This window comes from Pleurodeles waltl, chromosome 7 (genome assembly GCF_031143425.1).
Source record: "Pleurodeles waltl isolate 20211129_DDA chromosome 7, aPleWal1.hap1.20221129, whole genome shotgun sequence".
NCBI classification, from domain to species: domain Eukaryota; kingdom Metazoa; phylum Chordata; class Amphibia; order Caudata; family Salamandridae; genus Pleurodeles; species Pleurodeles waltl.
Window position 1 is genome coordinate 624,835,265 of NC_090446.1, and position 19,819 is coordinate 624,855,083.

Here is a 19,819-nt window from a genome sequence, read left to right on the forward strand (position 1 = left end):
TGGGGTTGCTGCAGTGGTGGTGGAGGAACCTGCTGTCTTCGCTGACATCTGCGGAATGTGAAAAGCTGGAGCAGTACCACTTCCATGTTGTTCTGGAGGTTGCATATGCTCCTTCTGTGTGTTTTCCTTGAGTGGTGGTATGTGGGCCTCTTTTAAACGTCTGGTCTGGCCAGGTGTTTAATTTGGACGCTAATCAGACTTAGCATCTTTATTGCGATCCGCTACCTTGGTTTGCATAGTTTTTGCATCTGGAGGTAAATATGGCACTAAAGGGCTATTGTCATTTTTAGGAAGGGAACGCCTACCTTGCATCTCATTTTCGCAATGAGATGCACAGTGGGTTGTCGCTTCCTAACAATGATGCTAACTCCAATATTTTGACGCTAGGTGGGTTTATCGTCAAAATAAAAATATGAAGTTCAGTCAGCACTGCTTTAGTGTAACAAAACTGACTCTAAGGTGATAACTTTCCATAAATATGGGCCATAGGTTTTGAGTATTTTGTGTAGTAGTGCAGGTACAATTTCATTGTATGTTCCATGAACCCAAGAATTGCACTTTCTAGGAGCCTTTCAGTCAGTGAAAAATCTTCAAAGATGGGTTGCAACTTCTCCAGTATCTTAATGCCAATGAGCAGTTGGGTTGCAGAGTTTAGTGCTTCTTGGTGTTTAAGTAGAAAGCAAGATAACATTCTAAGGCAAAGTATATCAATCATTTATAAAGATGAAGTTTTTGTGCAGCTAATTAAACTTGTTTTGGAAAATAAAACTAACATTCTAATCCTTGTACCTGTGAGGAAGTAACAAAAAACAACAGCTGACAATAATGCAATTTTCACGGTGCATAGTCAAATCAGCACTTGCAGCCTTGATAGGTACCAGCAACACTGATGTCATAAATAAGATGCTTTGGGGTGTGGCCAAGATGGAATGCAAGATAGAAGCAACATGGCACAGCCCCTCCATCAGTGGTGCCAATCAAAGTTGGATCCACGCCACACCAGAATCATGGAGAGGCCCCTGCCAGGTCCTGTAGCCCACTGGAACAATGCTGGCAGCTGTACGGCTAACCACTGCCACACATGTAACCCAAGAGAAGGCAGAGCGCGAGCATCGTGCCAACCCTAGAAACAAGCGGAGGCTCTTGAGAGGAGGAACTGAAGTCCCAGAGAAGTGAGCTACTAGAGCTGAGGCAGCACACTGAGGATCTCCAGATCCACTTGGAGGACTTGGAGAACAGATGCTTCCGGTCAAACATACAGTTTAAAGGGGCCCCACTCCAAGCAGACTCAGGAGACTTAGAGAACAACAGCACCCTCTCTTCCAACATATACTTCCAGAACTAGCCAGGAAGGATCTTTTACTCAAATGCACACTCAGGGCAGGCCAACCTATGAATGCCCAAAGTCAGCCTTAGGATATTCTCACCAGCGTCCATCATTATCACACAAAAAGCGATAATGAATTCAGTGCATGACTAAGGTCCAATCACTTTTGAAGCAATGTACTTTAGCTATATCAAGACCTATCACCAATCACTCTGCAAAGGTGCTGTGCTCTCAAGACAGCCACCTCTTTCCTGCGCATAGAAGGCGTGTAGTGTAAATAGGGACACTGTTTCTACCTAATCTTTGTCTGGGACAGAGAAACGCACTCCCTACACAACCTGGAGGAAGCCTTCTCAATGCTGGGAGTAGACACCCCACAAGGCATGGCCTGGGACCACACCTAAGAAGAAGCTGCCAAGAGAATGACACCAGCTCCCTACAGGTAAGGGCTTTTTCCTATGGGACTCTCCTCGCATTGCTGGAGTTGTGTCAGTTTAGTGACGCAGCTCAAGCAATGCGTCAGTTTAGCACCAACAGATGGGTCAGTAATTCTGATGCCTCTGTGAAAACGTGTGCCATGGAGCTCTGTATTGTAAATACAGTGCATTCATGGAGTCATTAGGGGACGCGCAGCAGGCGCACAAACTCTATCACATCGAAGACAATGCGTCCGATTCTTGTAATTGAGGCCCACAGAGTGGCTACACAAAACGTGGGACATAGTGGCTATGGAAAAGCTTATGGGCATCCTTAAACACACACTTTAGAAATTTGACAAAATCTGGGGATCATGCTTACGCTGTCTTGCTCAGGAATTCCACCTGCCCCCAATACCTTTGGGTGTTCAGATTGACAGGAGGCGTGGCCCATGGCCATTGAACACACACAAACTTATTGAAAGGCCAAAGGAACGCTCATCTATGTAGCACCCCCGTTAGACTCTGGGACTCCAGGCTGTATACCCACTCATGCTTTGGATGACGTGTAGCCCCTCCCCAAACCCCACCAAGTTGAAGACCCTTCTTCCATCTATTGCCTCTCCCCTCCCCTGTTTACCCCACTTTGCCCTCCTTCCTCCTGTCCCTTCTCCCGCCACACTCCAGGTTTACCTCACCGGCCATTGGATTTAAGTGTGAGTATAAGTTATACATAAAACCAAAATAAAGCGATTTAAATCATAAATAAGATGGTTAAGAAGAGGCTATTTGATTCCATAGTCAGGAAAGATGAAAAGTGAGACTACACATCAGTCACGGAAGATAGCATGATTCAATATGTCAACTGAGGTTACACAGGACTTCTACAATGCAATCTGCTTAGTTTGATTAAAAAGACGCTTAAAATTCCATCATTTAGGACACACCATTAAGTGAGTCGTATATTGCATGCTGGAAATAGAAATCCTTACATATATTATTAAGAACAAAAACCGATAGTACCAGAATTCGGTTTTCTGTTACTAAGAAGTATGGATTGACTGAATGCATCACCCAAGAAAAGGGACCACTGGACATCTTTAAAAACACGAAGATAGGGCACAGAAGGAAGTTTCTCCAGGATGCATTTTCAATCAACAGATTTAATCAGTTCTAATCCGATTTGCTTGGTAAATGTATGATTGTTCCATTTAAGGGAAAGTGATTTACACTTGGCAAGACACTGCTATTCAAAACATCAGCCTGTTTAGCTTTTGTAAAGTAGAGCTAATCTGACGACTCTAAACTAATCCGAGCCTTCCTTCCTTCAAAGAACAGAGAGGTGAAGCCGGGCAAAACATAACCTTCCAGCCTGAACTTCAAAGCAAACATTGCACAATGTAATTATGTATTACCATGTAATAGATTTCAATTTTGAAACCTAAGCCTTCACTTCATTCGGTGGATAAACTGTAAATCATCGCTGATGTCAAACGTTATAATTTGTCTAATTCTGAGATGTCTTCATTTGATGGGTATGGCACGATTGGTCTTTACCTGAGGTGACAGATTCTGGTTATTTGGCTTTAACGTTTTAAATTACAACACATGTCCCTTTGCAAAGATTTTTTTATAATGCAGTAGAAATGTTTCATTCGTCAAGAAACTTGAGAAAGGGAACTTTAACAAACATACAAGATAAATCATTTTGCATTGGGCCAATCATGTCATATCGTGGCCGGTTACAGCAGGAAATAGTTTATAACTGAAACTTCTCGTTTATGGCTGATAAAATATATTCCTATGTATGTGACTATTACCCAAATGTTCATACTGTGCAGCCCACGTCTACCGGTAAAGAAAGAAGAGCCTTGGGGACATATTTAAGAGCCCCTAGCATCATTCTAACGTCATGTTAGCATCATTTTTTTACACTAATGTGGCATTAGGAGGACAAAAACGCCATGCCAAATTTACAAAGTGGCACAATGCATACATACATTGTGCCACTTAGTAACCGTTTGTGCTACATTATGCCTGCGCCAGGCATAATGTATGCAAGGTGACATTCCCCAGTTAGGGGAGGGGGGGCGCGAAAAAATGGCACAAGGAAATCTAACTGATTTCCTTGCATCATTTTTTTTAGCACTTTTAACACCAGCTCAGAGCAGGGAGCATGCCATTGAATGCAATGGGCCCCATGTACTCTGCAGAAGTGGTGCTAACATTTTGGTGCTACTCCTGCAGAGTACATCAATAGCGTTATAAACAATTATGCTATTGCCCTCTACCCTACGCCATGGTGTGCCGTATTTTAAATACAGCGCACACATTTCGGCTGTATGGGGGGGTGAAAGGCGCAAGGAAAGTGGAGCTGCAGTGTGTGCAGCACCACTTTTCTTAAATATGCCCCTTGCACAGGAGTCTTTCTCTTCGTTCCACCTTCCCTGGGAATACATAGCATTTTGGCTCATTCCCAGATTTACCAGTCTGGGTAAATCTGGGAATGAGCCAAAATCCATGGGTGGATGTGTGTGAACACCCGTTCTCCTCCTATGTAAGATCCTTCCCAGGGAAGAGTAACGCAAGATAGCAACTTGACCTGCTATGCATCACTCCGGGTTTACCAAGCTATACAGGGCAATCCAAGGTGCCCTTGCGTTGATTTGTAAATGTGACTTTAGTTTTGCATTGCTCTTACGATATCTTGCAAGAGCAACGCAATAAAATGATAAATCAGGGCCCTAGGGTCAGCATCACAAATGGGTTTATAATTCAGACGACTCCAGTCAGCTCACTTTTTTATAAAGAATAAGTCTATTGCACCTGCTGTCCATTTAATAGTGGTCTAAATTGACTGGGATGTGGATTTGGGACTGGTGTCAGGGGCGTAGTTTTTGTTGGTGCAGCAGGTGCAGTGACATCGGGCTGTAAAGTCCTGAGTGTTTAATGCAACACAGATAATTGTTCTTATTTACAATTCAAACAGCAGCAAGGGAGCTAGTTTCTGTCCTTGCTCTAGGGCTCATTACACGCTGGCTATGCCACTGCCTGCCAAGGGGTGAAGGATGGCCTTCTGGCGGTCATTACCTTTCAGTTCTTCAATGGAGTTGCTCATCCTGTGATATCTTCTTTTGTTGAGACTGCTGTGATTTAGCTGGATCATGGGCTGCTCTTTCTGTTTTTTTGTCCTGAATTTTTTACATTCCTGGATACACCACAGGAGATATTTTATACGGTAATACACAAGATGTTTATTATTCGGAAATAATTATAAAAAATAAAAGAAAAAGAAACTGATTAAATTATTTCATCTATGAAATTGTATGCCTCCAGGGTGCTATAGTCAAGTTAAAATTACCATTTTTTCAACTGATATTTCTCCGTTATGTAACTACCCCTAATCAACGGTGTTGGGGTTGAGGCCTACAGGGACACAGGAGCCAGGGTAACTATGGTGATAGAGAAACTGGTTCACCCTGATCAACACCTACTTGGTCAGCAGTACCAAGTGACTGATGCTCACAATAACACACTTAGCCACCCCATGTCTGTTGTGAATCTCAACTGGGGGTGGTTACTGGTCCAAAGAAAGTTGTGGTAGCCACTGAATTACCTGTAGATTGCTTACTAGGCAATGATTTGGAGACATCAGCTTGGGTTGAAGTGGAGTTGGAGGCTCATGCAGCAATGCTGGGCATTCCTGGGCATATTGTTGCTTTAACCAGGGCTCAGGTCAAAAAGCAAAAAGGACAGGGAAACTTGGATCCTGGAACAATGGACCACGTGCTCCCAAAAGCTAAGGGTAGAAAGGGTAAATCCCTGCCCTCTATCCCTGCCTCTCCAGAAGATTCCCCTTTTAAGGAAGAGGAATCCTCTCCCTGTGCAGAACCTACACCAGATGAGCTGGCAGCAGACACTGCTGAGCTTTTGGGTGCAGGGGGGACTGCTAGGGAAGAGCTGAGTGTGACACAGCAGACCTGTCCCACACATAGGTTTTGATGCAGTTGTGCGGCAAAAAGTTTAGCGCCGGCTTGGGTCATTTAACAATGCTAGCCGGGCGTCGTATTAATTGAATGGTGCAAGCTGTCGCTAAACTTGGGCTAGTGTCTTATAAGAAGACGCTAGCCGGATGGGGGTGGCAGTAGGGAAGGAGGGGTTTGTGTTTCAGAAAATTATGCAAGCCTGGTTCAGGGCAAAAAGAAATGTCTCCTACAGTCTAGCACCATTTCCTGGTGCACAACCACCACAAACATGACTCCTGTCTTAAGAAAGACAGGAGTCATGTGTAGGAAAGTACCATCTTGCCTGGCATATTACCCCCATATTTCACTGTAAATATGTTGTTTTAGTTGTATGTGTCACTGGGACCCTGCCAGCCAGGGCCCCAGTGCTCATCAGTGTGCCCTGTATGTGTTCCCTGCGTGATGACTAACTGTCTCACTGAGGCTCTGCTAACCAGAACCTCAGTGGTTATTCCCTCTCTACTTTCTAAATTGTCACTAACAGGCTAGTGACCAATTTCACCAATTCACATTGGCATACTGGAACACCCTTATAATTCCCTAGTATATGGTACTGAGGTACCCAGGGTATTGGGGTTCCAGGAGATCCCTATGGGCTGCAGCATTTCTTTTGCCACCTGTAGGGAGCTCTGACAATTCTTACACAGGCCTGCCACTGCAGCCTGAGTGAATTAACGTCCACGTTATTTCACAGCCATTTACCACTGCACTTAAGTAACTTATAAGTCACCTATATGTCTAATCTTTACTTGGTAAAGTTTGGGTGCTAAGTTACTTAGTGTGTGGGCACCCTGGCACTAGCCAAGGTGCCCCCACATCGTTCAGGGCAAATTCCCCGGACTTTGTGAGTGCGGTGACACCATTACACGCGTGCACTACCCATAGGTCACTACCTATGTATAGAGTCACAATGGTAACTCCGAACATGGCCATGTAACATGTGTAAGATCATGGAATTGTCACCCCAATGCCATTCTGGCATTGGGGAGACAATTCCATGATCCCCCGAGTCTCTAGCGCAGACCCGGGTACTGCCAAACTACCTTTCCGGGGGTTTCACTGCAGCTGCTGCTGCTGCCAACCCCTCAGACAGGTTTCTGCCCTCCTGGGGTCCAGCCAGGCTTGGCCCAGGAAAGCAGAACAAAGGACTTCCTCAGAGAGAGGGTGTTACACCCTCTCACTTTGGAAAAAGGTGTCAGGGCTGGGGAGGAGTAGCCTCCCCCAGCCTCTGGAAATGCTTTGATGGGCACAGATGGTGCCCATCTCTGCATAAGCCAGTCTACACCGGTTCAGGGATCCCCCAGCCCTGCTCTGGCGCGAAACTGGACAAAGGAAAGGGGAGTGACCACTCCCCTGACCTGCACCTCCCAGGGGAGGTGCCCAGAGCTCCTCCAGTGTGCTCAAGACCTCTGCCATCTTGGAAACAGAGGTGCTGCTGGCACACTGGACTGCTCTGAGTGGCCAGTGCCAGCAGGTGACGTCAGAGACTCCTTCTGATAGGCTCTTACCTGTGTTGCTAGCCTATCCTCCTTCCTAGGTAGCCAAACCTCCTTTTCTGGCTATTTAGGGTCTCTGCTTTGGGGAATTCTTTAGATAACGAATGCAAGAGCTCATCAGAGTTCCTCTGCATCTCTCTCTTCACCTTCTGCCACGGAATCGACCGCTGACTGCTCAGGAAGCCTGCAAAGCAGCAACAAAGTAGCAAAGACGACTACTGCAACCTTGTATCACTGATCCGGCCGCCTTCTCGACTGTTTTCCTGGTGGTGCATGCTGTGGGGGTAGTCTGCCTCCTCTCTGCACTAGAAGCTCCGAAGAAATCTCCTGTGGGTCGACGGAATCTTCCCCCTGCAACCGCAGGCAACCAAAGACTGCATCACCGGTCATCTGGGTCCCCTCTCAGCATGACAAGCGTGGTCCCTGGAACTCAGCAACTCTGTCCAAGTGACACCCACAGTCCAGTGACTCTTCAGTCCAAGTTTGGTGGAGGTAAGTCCTTGCCTCCCCACGCTAGACTGCATTGCTGGGTACCGCATGATTTGCAGCTGCTCCGGCTCCTGTGCACTCTTCCAGGATTTCCTTTGTGTACAGCCAAGTCTGGGTCCCCGACATGCTAACCTGCAGTGCACAACCTCCTGAGTTGTCCTCCGGCATCGTGGGACCTTATTTTGTGACTTTGGGTGAGCTCCGGTTCACTCCTCTTTGTAGTGCCACTTCTGGCACTTCTGCGGGTGCTGCCTGCTTCTGTGAGGCCTGCTTTTCTTGCTGGGCGCCCCCTCTGTCTCCTCACGCAATTGACGACATCCTGGTCTCTCCTGGGCCACAGAAGCATCAAAAAACCCTAACCGTGACCCTTGCAGCTAGCAAGGCTTGTTTGCAGTCTTTCTGCTTGGGAATACCTCTACAAGCTTCTTCACGACATGGGACATCCATACTCTAAAGGGGAAGTTCCTAGTCCTCTTCGTTCTTGCAGAATCCACAGCTTCTACCATCCAATGGCAGCTTCTTTGCACCCTCAGCTGGCATTTCCTGGGCATCTGCCCAGTCTCGACTTTGTCGTGACTCTTAGACTTGGTCCCCTTGTTCCACAGGTACTCTCGTCTGGAAATCCATTGTTGTTGCATTGCTGGTTTGTGTCTTTCCTGCAGAATTCCCCTATCACGACTTCTGTGCTCTTTGGTGAACTTTAATGCACTTTGCACTCACTTTTCAGGGTCTTGGGGTGGGCTATTTTTCTAACCCTCACTGTTTTCTTACAGTCCCAGCGACCCTCTACAAGGTCACATTGGTTTGGGGTCCATTCGTGGTTCGCATTCCACTTTTGGAGTATATGGTTTGTGTTGCCCCTATCCCTATGTGTCCCCATTGCATCCTATTGTAACTATACATTGTTTGCACTGTTTTCTAAGACTATACTGCATATTTTTGGTATTGTGTACATATAGCTTGTGTATATTTGCTATCCTCATACTGAGGGTACTCACTGAGATACTGTGGCATATTGTCATATATCTGTGTATTGTGTTTTCTTATGATATTGTGCAAGTGACACTAGTGGTACTGTAGGAGCTTCACTCGTCCCCTAGTTCAGCCTAAGCTGCTCTGCTAAGCTACTATTATCTATCAGCCTAAGCTGCTAGACACCCTATACACTAATAAGGGATACCTGGGCCTGGTGCAAGGTGTAAGTACCCCTTGGTACTCACTACAAGCCAGTCCAGCCTCCTACATTGGTTGTGCAGCGGTGGGATAAGTATTTTGCTACTTACCACTTTTGTCACTGTACTTTTCATAAGAGAAAAATATACAAAACAAGTTCAGTGTATGTACATCTAACCAAAACGTTTTGCTTTTCTCCTTTCACTTCTTTGCTAAAGTACTGAAAAGTACTTCTAATCTTTCTAAAAAGTTTCTAAAAAGTTTTAAAAGTTTTTTTCTCTCTTTCCAAAAGTTCTGAAAAACTTTTTCTATCACTTAAACACTTTCTAAAATGTCTGGCCCAGGCCAAACTGTTGATCTGTCCAAACTTGCTTATGATCCCCTTAGCTGGAAAGGAGCAAGGAGTCTCTGCATAGAAAGAGGTTTAAGTGTAGGGAAGAATCCCCCTAGAGAACTGTTGGTGAATATGCTTGTTGAACACGATAAGGCCAGAGGTGGCACTTCTGTTGAAAAGTTAGCTGATGGTTCCCAATCTGACCCTGGGGCACCCCTAGCAAAAGATTTAGAAGGGAAACTTCCTAGCCTGCCCATTAGCAGACAACCTAGCATAGCTGGTACTGATGTAAAGTCACATCATACAGATAGTGTGGTCTCACATCACAGTAAGAGTATTCCTTCTCATCATAGTAGAAGTGCTGTTTCTGTTAGCCAAGCTGTCAGGGTGCCATCTGTTAGGAACAGGTCTCCTTCTGTTCATTCTCACCATACTTCTGTTTCTAGGCATGTCCCTCCCACCCACCCTGATGACAGAGTGTTAGAAAGGGAGCTCAATAGATTGAGGGTGGAGGAATCCAGGCTGAAGCTCAAGAAGCAACAGCTGGATTTAGATAGGCAGTCCTTAGAGATAGAAAGAGAAAGACAAAAAATTGGGTTGGAAACCCATAGTGGCAGCAGCAGTATTCCCCATAGTCATCCTGCAAGAGAGCATGATTCAAGGAATCTGCACAAGATAGTACCCCCTTATAAGGAGGGGCATGACATTAACAAGTGGTTTGCTGCACTTGAGAGGGCCTGTGTTGTACAGGATGTCCCGCAAAGGCAGTGGGCTGCTATCCTATGGCTATCATTTAGTGGAAAGGGTAGGGATAGGCTCCTTACTGTGAAAGAAAGTGATGCCAATAATTTTACAGTTCTTAAGAATGCACTCCTGGATGGTTATGGCTTAACCACTGAACAGTACAGGATGAAGTTCAGAGAGATCAAAAAGGAGTCTTCACAAGACTGGGAAGACTTTGTTGACCCTTCAATGAAGGCCTTGGAGGGGTGGTTACATGGCAGTAAAGTTACTGATTATGAAAGCCTGCATAACTTAATCCTGAGAGAGCATATTCTTAATAATTGTGTGTCTGATTTGTTGCACCAGTACTTGGTGGACTCTGATCTGACCTCTCCCCAATAATTGGGAAAGAAGGCAGACAAATGGGTCAGGACAAGGGTGAACAGAAAATGTCATACAGGGGGTGACAAAGATAGCAATAAGAAGAAGGATGGTAAGTCTTCTGACAAGGGTGGGGACAAATCTAAAAATTAGTCTTCATCAGGCCCACAAAAACACTCTGGTGGGGGTGTTGGGCCCAAATCCTCTTCAAATCAAAACAAAGAAAAGAAACCATGGTGCTATTTATGTAAAATAAAAGGCCATTGGACAACAGATCCCAGTTGTCCAAAGAAAAGCACCAAGCCTCCTACCACTACAACCCCTACTGCTACACCTAGTGTCCCTACTAATAGCAGTGATGGTGGGAGCAAACCTACTAATAGCCAATCCAAGGGAGTAGCTGGGCTCACTATTGGTAACTTAGTTGGGGTTGGTCTGATTAGGGAGACCACAGAGGCTGTGTTAGTCTCTGAGGGGGCTATTGATTTAGCCACCTTGGTTGCATGTCCCCTTAACATGGATAAGTACAAGCAACTACCCCTAATAAATGGTGTTAAGGTTTAGGCCTACAGGGACACAGGTGCCAGTGTTACAATGGTAATAGAGAAACTTGTCCACCCTGAACAACACCTATTTGGTCACCAGTACCAAGTAACCGATGCTCATAACAACACCCTTAGCCACCCCATGGCTGTTGTGAATCTCAACTGGGGGGGGGGTTACTGGCCCAAAGAAAGTTGTGGTTGCCTCAGATTTACCTGTAGACTGCCTATTAGGGAATGATTTAGAGACATCAGCTTGGGCAGAAGTGGAGTTGGAGGCTCATGCAGCAATGCTGGGCATTCCAGGGCATATTTTTGCTTTGACCAGGGCTCAGGCCAAAAAGCAAAAAGGACAGGGTGACTTGGATCCTGGAAGAATGGACCAAGTGCTCCCTAAAGCTAGGGGTAGCAAAGGTAAATCAGTACCTACTAACCCTCCCTCTACAGTGGATTCAACTTCTGAGGAAGAAGAATTCCCACCCTCTGCAGAACCTACACCAGAGGAGCTGGAAGCAGACACTGCTGAGCTTTTGGGTGAAGGGGGGCCTGCCAGGGAGGAGCTGAGTGTGGCACAGCAGACCTGTCCCACACTAGAGGGTCTAAGACAGCAAGCTGTCAAACAAGCAAATGGGGATGTCAGTGACTCTCACAGAGTTTACTGGGAGGACAACCTCTTGTACACTGAAGCAAGGGATCCAAAACCTGGAGCTGCCAGGAGATTGGTGATTCCTCAGGAGTACAGAAAGTTCCTCCTAACTCTTGCTCACGACACTCCCTTAGCTGGACTATTGGGGCAAATGAAAACTTGGGACAGGCTTGTTCCCTTGTTTCATTGGCCTAGAATGTCAGAGGACACAAAGGAATTTTGTAAGTCCTGTGAAACCTGTCAAGCCAGTGGCAAGACAGGTGGCACTCCAAAGGCACCCCTTATTCCACTGCCTGTGTTTGGGGTTCCCTTTGAAAGGGTAGGGGTTGACATAGTTGGCCCCCTTGACCCTCCTACTGCTTCAGGCAATAGGTTTATCTTGGTGGTAGTGGACCATGCCACCAGATACCCTGGAGCAATTCCTCTAAGGACCACTATAGCTCCTGCAGTGGCAAAGGCCCTCCTGGGAATATTTTCCAGGGTGGGCTTCCCAAAAGAGGTGGTATCAGACAAAGGAAGCAATTTCATGTCTGCTTACTTAAAGGCCATGTGGAAGGAGTGTGGTGTGACATACAAGTTCACTATACCCTATCATCCACAAACAAATGGACTGGTGGAGAGATTTAATAAAACTCTCTAAGGCATGATTATGGGACTCCCTGAAAAACTAAGCAAGAGATGGGATAACCTTTTACAATGCCTCCTTTTTGCTTACAGGGAGGTACCCCAGAAAGGAGTGGGCTTCAGCCCCTTTGAACTCCTATTTGGTCACCCTGTGAGAGGTCCTCTAACACTTGTTAAGGAGGGTTGGGAACAACCTTTAAAAGCTCCAAAGCAAGACATAGTGGACTATGTACTTGGCCTCAGATCAAGGATGGATGAGTACATGAAAAAGGCCAGTAAAAACCTTCAGGCCGGCCAAGAGCTCCAGAAGCAATGGCATGATCAGAAGGCTGTTTTGGTTCAGTGCCAACCAGGGCAGAAAGTGTGGGTCTTGGAGCCTGTGGCCCCAAGAGCACTCCAAGATAAATGGAGTGGACCCCACACAATTGTTGAGAAAAAGGGTGAAGTAACCTACTTAATTGACTTAGGCACTGCCAGGAGTCCCCTTAGGGTGCTCCATGTCAATCGCCTGAAACCCTACTATGACAGGGCTGATCTCACCCTGCTCATGGCAACTGATGAGGGACAGGAAGAAGAGAGTGGCCCTCTGTAGAAAAGTACCATCTTGCCTGGCATGTTACCCCCATTTTTCACTGTATATATGTTGTTTTAGTTGTATGTGTCACTGGGACCCTGGTAACCCAGGGCCCCAGTGCTCATAAGTGTGCCTGAATGTGTTACCTGTGTAGTGACTAACTGTCTCACTGAGGCTCTGCTAATCAGAACCTCAGTGGTTATGCTCTCTCATTTCTTTCCAAATTGTCACTGACAGGCTAGTGACCATTTTTACCAATTTACATTGGCTTACTGGAACACCCTTATAATTCCCTAGTATATGGTACTGAGGTACCCAGGGTATTGGGGTTCCAGGAGATCCCTATGGGCTGCAGCATTTCTTTTGCCACCCATAGGGAGCTCTGACAAATCTTACACAGGCCTGCCACTGCAGCCTGAGTGAAATAACGTCCACGTTATTTCACAGCCATTTTACACTGCACTTAAGTAACTTATAAGTCACCTATATGTCTAACCTTTACCTGGTAAAGGTTAGGTGCAAAGTTACTTAGTGTGAGGGCACCCTGGCACTAGCCAAGGTGCCCCCACATTGTTCAGAGCCAATTCACTGAACTTTGTGAGTGCGGGGACACCATTACACGCGTGCACTACATATAGGTCACTACCTATATGTAGCTTCACCATGGTAACTCCGAATATGGCCATGTAACATGTCTATGATCATGGAATTGCCCCCTCTATGCCATCCTGGCATTGTTGGTACAATTCCATGATCCCAGTGGTCTGTAGCACAGACCCTGGTACTGCCATACTGCCCTTCCTGGGGTTTCTCTGCAGCTGCTGCCAACCCCTCAGACAGGCAGCTGCCCTCCTGGGGTCCAGCCAGGCCTGGCCCAGGATGGCAGAACAAAGAACTTCCTCTGAGAGAGGGTGTGACACCCTCTCCCTTTGGAAAATGGTGTGAAGGCAGGGGAGGAGTAGCCTCCCCCAGCCTCTGGAAATGCTTTGTTGGGCACAGATGTGCCCAATTCTGCATAAGCCAGTCTACACCGGTTCAGGGACCCCTTAGCCCCTGCTCTGGCGCGAAACTGGACAAAGGAAAGGGGAGTGACCACTCCCCTGACCTGTACCTCCCCTTGGAGGTGCCCAGAGCTCCTCCAGTGTGCTCCAGACCTCTGCCATCTTGGAAACAGAGGTGCTGCTGGCACACTGGACTGCTCTGAGTGGCCAGTGCCACCAGGTGACGTCAGAGACTCCTTGTGATAGGCTCCTTCAGGTGTTAGTAGCCTTTCCTCTCTCCTAGGTAGCCAAACCCTCTTTTCTGGCTATTTAGGGTCTCTGTCTCTGGGGAAACTTCAGATAACGAATGCATGAGCTCAGCCGAGTTCCTCTGCATCTCCCTCTTCACCTTCTGATAAGGAATCGACCGCTTACCGCGCTGGAAGCCTGCAAACCTGCAACATAGTAGCAAAGACGACTACTGCAACTCTGTAACGCTGATCCTGCCGCCTTCTCAACTGTTTTCCTGCTTGTGCATGCTGTGGGGGTAGTCTGCCTCCTCTCTGCACCAGAAGCTCTGAAGAAATCTCCCGTGGGTCAACGGAATCTTCCCCCTGCAACCGCAGGCACCAAAAAGCTGCATTACCGGTCCCTTGGGTCTCCTCTCAGCATGACGAGCGAGGTCCCTCGAATCCAGCGACACTGTCCAAGTGACCCCCACAGTCCAGTGACTCTTCAGCCCAAGTTTGGTGGAGGTAAGTCCTTGCCTCACCTCGCTGGGCTGCATTGCTGGGAACCGCGACTTTGCAAGCTTCTCCGGCCCCTGTGCACTTCCGGCGGAAATCCTGTGTGCACAGCCAAGCCTGGGTCCACGGCACTCTAACCTGCATTGCACGACTTTCTAAGTTGGTCTCCGGCGACGTGGGACTCCTTTGTGCAACTTCGGCGAGCACCGTTTCACGCATCCTCGTAGTGCCTGTTTCTGGCACTTCTCCGGGAGCTACCTGCGTCACTGAGGACTCTTTGTCTTGCTCGACGTCCCCTCTCTCTGCAGGTCCAATTTGCGACCTTCTGGTCCCTCCTGGGCCCCAGCAGCGTCCAAAAACGCCAAACGCACGATTTGCATGTAGCAAGGCTTGTTGGCGTCCATCCGGCGGGAAAACACTTCTGCACGACTCTCCAAGGCGAGGGGGATCCATCCTCCAAAGGGGAAGACCCTAGCCCTTGTCGTTCCTGCAGTATTCACAGTTCTTCAGCCTAGAAAGAGCTTCTTTGCACCAACCGCTGGCATTTCTTGGGCATCTGCCCATCTCCGAGCTGCTTGTGACTTTTGGACTTGGTCCCCTTGTTCCACAGGTACCTTCAGACAGGAATCCATTGTTGTTGCATTGCTGATTTGTGTTTTCCTTGCATTCTCCCTCTAACACGACTATTTTGTCCTTAGGGGAACTTTAGTGCACTTTGCACTCAATTTTCAGGGTCTTGGGGAGGGTTATTTTTCTAACTCTCACTATTTTCTAATAGTCCCAGCGACCCTCTACAAGGTCACATAGGTTTGGGGTCCATTCGTGGTTCGCATTCCACTTTTGGAGTATATGGTTTGTGTTGCCCCTATCCCTATGTTTCCCCATTGCATCCTATTGTAACTATACATTGTTTGCACTGTTTTCTAAGACTATACTGCATATTTTTGCTATTGTGTATATATATCTTGTGTATATTTCCTATCCTCTCACTGAGGGTACACTCTAAGATACTTTGGCATATTGTCATAAAAATAAAGTACCTTTATTTTTAGTATAACTGTGTATTGTGTTTTCTTATGATATTGTGCATATGACACTAAGTGGTACTGTAGTAGCTTCACACGTCTCCTAGTTCAGCCTGAGCTGCTTTGCTAAGCTACCATTATCTATCAGCCTAAGCTGCTAGACACCCTATACACTAAAAAGGGATAACTGGGCCTGGTGCAAGGTGCAAGTACCCCTTGGTACTCACTACAAGCCAGTCCAGCCTCCTACATTGGTTGTGCAGCGGTGGGATAAGTGCTTTGAGACTACTTACCACTCTTGTCATTGTACTTTTCATAAGAGAAAAATATACAAAACAAGGTCAGTGTATATACACATAGCCAAAAAGTTTTGCATTTCCTCTTTTCACTCTTTTCTAAGTGCTGAAAAGTACTTCTAAACTTTGAAAAAGTTCTTAAAAGTTTAAAAAGTTTTTTCTGTCTTTCCAAAAAGTTCTGAAAACTTTTTTCTCTTTGTCTATCACTTTAACTCTCTCTAAAAATGTCTGGCACAGGCCAAAAAGTTGAACTGTCCAAACTTGCATATGATCACCTTAGCTGGAAAGGAGCAAGGAGTCTCTGCATTGAGAGAGGTTTGAGTGTAGGGAAGAATCCTTCTTTAGAACTGTTAATTAATATGCTTAGAGTACAGGATAAGGCCATAAGTGCCCAATCTGTAGAAAAAGTAGCTAATGGTTCTCAATCTGATCCAGGGACTCCCCCAGGAAAAGGTTCAGGAAAGAAACTTCTCAGCCTGCCCATTACTAGACAGTCTAGCATAGTTGGTACAGAGGTTGAATCACACCATACTGATGGTGTGCTCTCACATTATACTGGTAGCCAAGCTGTTAGGGTGCCCTCTGTAAGGGACAGGTCTCCTTCTGTTCATTCCCATCATACCTCTGTATCTAGAAATGTCCCTCCCACCCACCCTGATGACAGATTGTTAGAAAGGGAGCTCAATAGATTGAGAGTGGAGCAAACCAGACTGAAGCTCAAGAAGCAACAGCTGGATTTGGATAGACAGTCTTTAGAAATAGAGAGGGAAAGACAGAAGATGGGTTTAGATACCCATGGTGGCAGCAGCAGTATTCCCCATAGTCATCCTGCAAAAGAGCATGATTCCAGGAATCTGCATAAGATAGTTCCCCCTTACAAGGAGGGGGATGACATTAACAAGTGGTTTGCTGCACTTGAGAGGGCCTGTGTTGTACAGGATGTCCCTCAAAAGCAGTGGGCTGCTATCCTATGGCTATCATTTACTGGAAAAGGTAGGGATAGGCTCCTTACTGTAAAAGAAAATGATGCTAACAATTTCCAAGTTCTTAAGAATGCACTCCTGGATGGTTATGGCTTAACCACTGAACAGTACAGGATAAAGTTCAGAGATACCAAAAAGGAGTCTTCACAAGACTGGGTTGATTTCATTGACCAGGCAGTGAAGGCCTTGGAGGGGTGGTTACATGGCAGTAAAGTTACTGATTATGACAGCCTGTATAACTTGATCCTGAGAGAGCATATTCTTAATAATTGTGTGTCTGATTTGTTGCACCAGTACTTGGTGGACTCTGATCTGACCTCTCCCCAAGAATTGGGAAAGAAGGCAGACAAATGGGTCAGAACAAGAGTGAACAGAAAAGTTCATACAGGGGGTGACAAAGATGGCAATAAAAAGAAGGATGGTAAGTCTTCTGACAAGGGTGGGGACAAATCTAAAAATTAGTCTTCATCAGGCCCACAAAAACACTCTGGTGGGGGTGGTGGGCCCAAATCCTCCTTTAATCAGAACAAGGAAAAGAAACCATGGTGCTATTTATGTAAGATAAAAGGCCATTGGACAACAGATCCCAGTTGTCCAAAGAAAGGCACCACAGCTCCTACCACTACAACCCCTACTGCTACACCTAGTGTCCCTACTAATAGCAGTGGTGGTGGGAGCAAACCTACTAATAGCCAATCCAAGGGAGTAGCTGGGCTCACTTTTGGTAATTTAGTTGGGGTTGGTCTGATTAGGGAGACCACAGAGGCTACTTTAGTCTCTGAAGGGGCTATTGACTTAGCCACTTTGGTTGCTTGCCCCCATAACTTGGAGAAGTACAAGCAACTAACCCTAATAAATGGTGTTGAGGTCCAGGCCTACAGGGACACAGGTGCCAGTGTCACAATGGTGATTGAGAAACTGGTGCACGCTGAACAACACATACTTGGACACCAGTACCAAGTAACCGATGCTCACAACATAACACAAAGCCACCCCATGGCTGTTGTAAATCTCAACTGGGGGGGGGTATCTGGTCCAAAGAAAGTTGTGGTAGCTTCAGATTTACCTGTAGACTGTCTATTAGGGAACGATTTGGAGACATCAGCTTGGTCAGATGTGGAGTTGGAGGCCCATGCAGCAATGCTGGGCATCCCAGGGCATATTTTTGCTTTGACAAGGGCTCAGGCCAAAAAGCAAAAAGGACAGGGAAGCTTGGATCCTGGAACAATGGACCAAGTGCTCCCTAAGCTAGGGCTAGTAGAAGCAAACCACTTCCTACTATCCCTCCCTCTACAGTGGATTCTACTTCTGAGGAAGAAGAATTCCCTCCCTGTGCAGAACCTACACCAGAGGAGCTGGAAGCAGACACTGCTGAGCTTTTGGGTGAAGGGGGGCCTGCCAGAGAGGAGCTGAGTGTGGCACAGCAAACCTGTCCCACATTAGAGGGTCTCAGACAGCAAGCTGTCAAACAGGCTAATGGGGATGTCAGTGACTCACACAGAGTTTACTGGGAGGACAACCTCTTGTACACTGAGCATAGGGATCCTAAACCTGGAGCTGCCAGGAGATTAGTGATTCCTCAGGAGTACAGAAAGTTCCTCCTAACACTGGCACATGACATTCCCTTAGCTGGGCACCTGGGTCAAATGAAAACTTGGGACAGATTGGTACCACTGTTTCATTGGCCTAGGATGTCTGAGGACACAAAAGAATTTTGTAAGTCCTGTGAAACCTGTCAAGCCAGTGGCAAGACAGGTGGCACTCCAAAGGCACCCCTTATCCCACTGCCAGTGGTTGGGGTTCCCTTTGAAAGGGTAGGGGTTGACATAGTTGGCCCCCTTGACCCTCCTACTGCTTCAGGCAATAGGTTTATCTTAGTGGTAGTGGACCATGCCACAAGATATCCTGAAGCTATTCCTTTAAGGACCACTACAGCTCCTGCAGTGGCAAAGGCCCTCCTGGGAATATTTTCCAGGGTGGGCTTCCCAAAGGAAGTAGTATCAGACAGGGGAAGTAATTTCATGTCTGCATACTTAAAGGCCATGTGGAAGGAGTGTGGTGTAACTTACAAGTTCACAACACCCTATCATCCACAAACAAATGGACTGGTGGAGAGATTTAATAAAACTCTCAAAGGCATGATTATGGGACTCCCTGAAAAACTCCGCAGGAGATGGGATATCCTTCTACCATGCCTCCTTTTTGCCTACAGGGAGGTACCCCAGAAAGGAGTGGGCTTCAGCCCCTTTGAACTTCTTTTTGGACACCCTGTTAGGGGTCCACTCACACTTGTAAAGGAGGGTTGGGAACAACCTTTAAAAGCTCCTAAGCAGGATATTGTGGATTATGTACTTGGCCTCAGATCAAGGATGGCTGAGTACATGAAAAAGGCCAGTAAAAACCTTCAGGCCAGCCAAGAGCTCCAGAAGCATTGGCATGATCAGAAGGCTGTTTTGGTTCAGTACCAACCAGGGCAGAAAGTGTGGGTCTTGGAGCCTGTGGCCCCAAGAGCACTCCAAGATAAATGGAGTGGACCCCACACAATTGTTGAAAAGAAGGGTGAAGTCACCTACTTGGTTGACTTAGGCACTGCCAGGAGTCCCCTTAGGGTGCTCCATGTCAACCGCCTGAAACCCTACTATGACAGGGCTGATCTCACCCTGCTCATGGCAACAGATGAGGGACAGGAAGAAGACAGTGATCCTCTACCTGATCTCTTCTCTTCCACAGAACAAGATGCTCTTGTGGAAGGTGTAGTTTTGGCTGATTGTCTTACTGCTGAGCAGAAAGATAATTGCATAAATCTCCTAAGACAATTTTCAGAACTCTTCTCCATTGTGCCAGGCACCACTTCTTGGTGTGAGCACACTATAGATACTGGAGACAGTTTACCTGTCAAAAGTAAGATCTATAGGCAGCCTGACCATGTCAGGGACTGCATAAAGCAAGAAGTTCAGAAGATGTTGGAACTAGGAGTGGTTGAGCACTCTGACAGTCCATGGGCTTCTCCTGTGGTACTGGTACCAAAACCCAATTCTA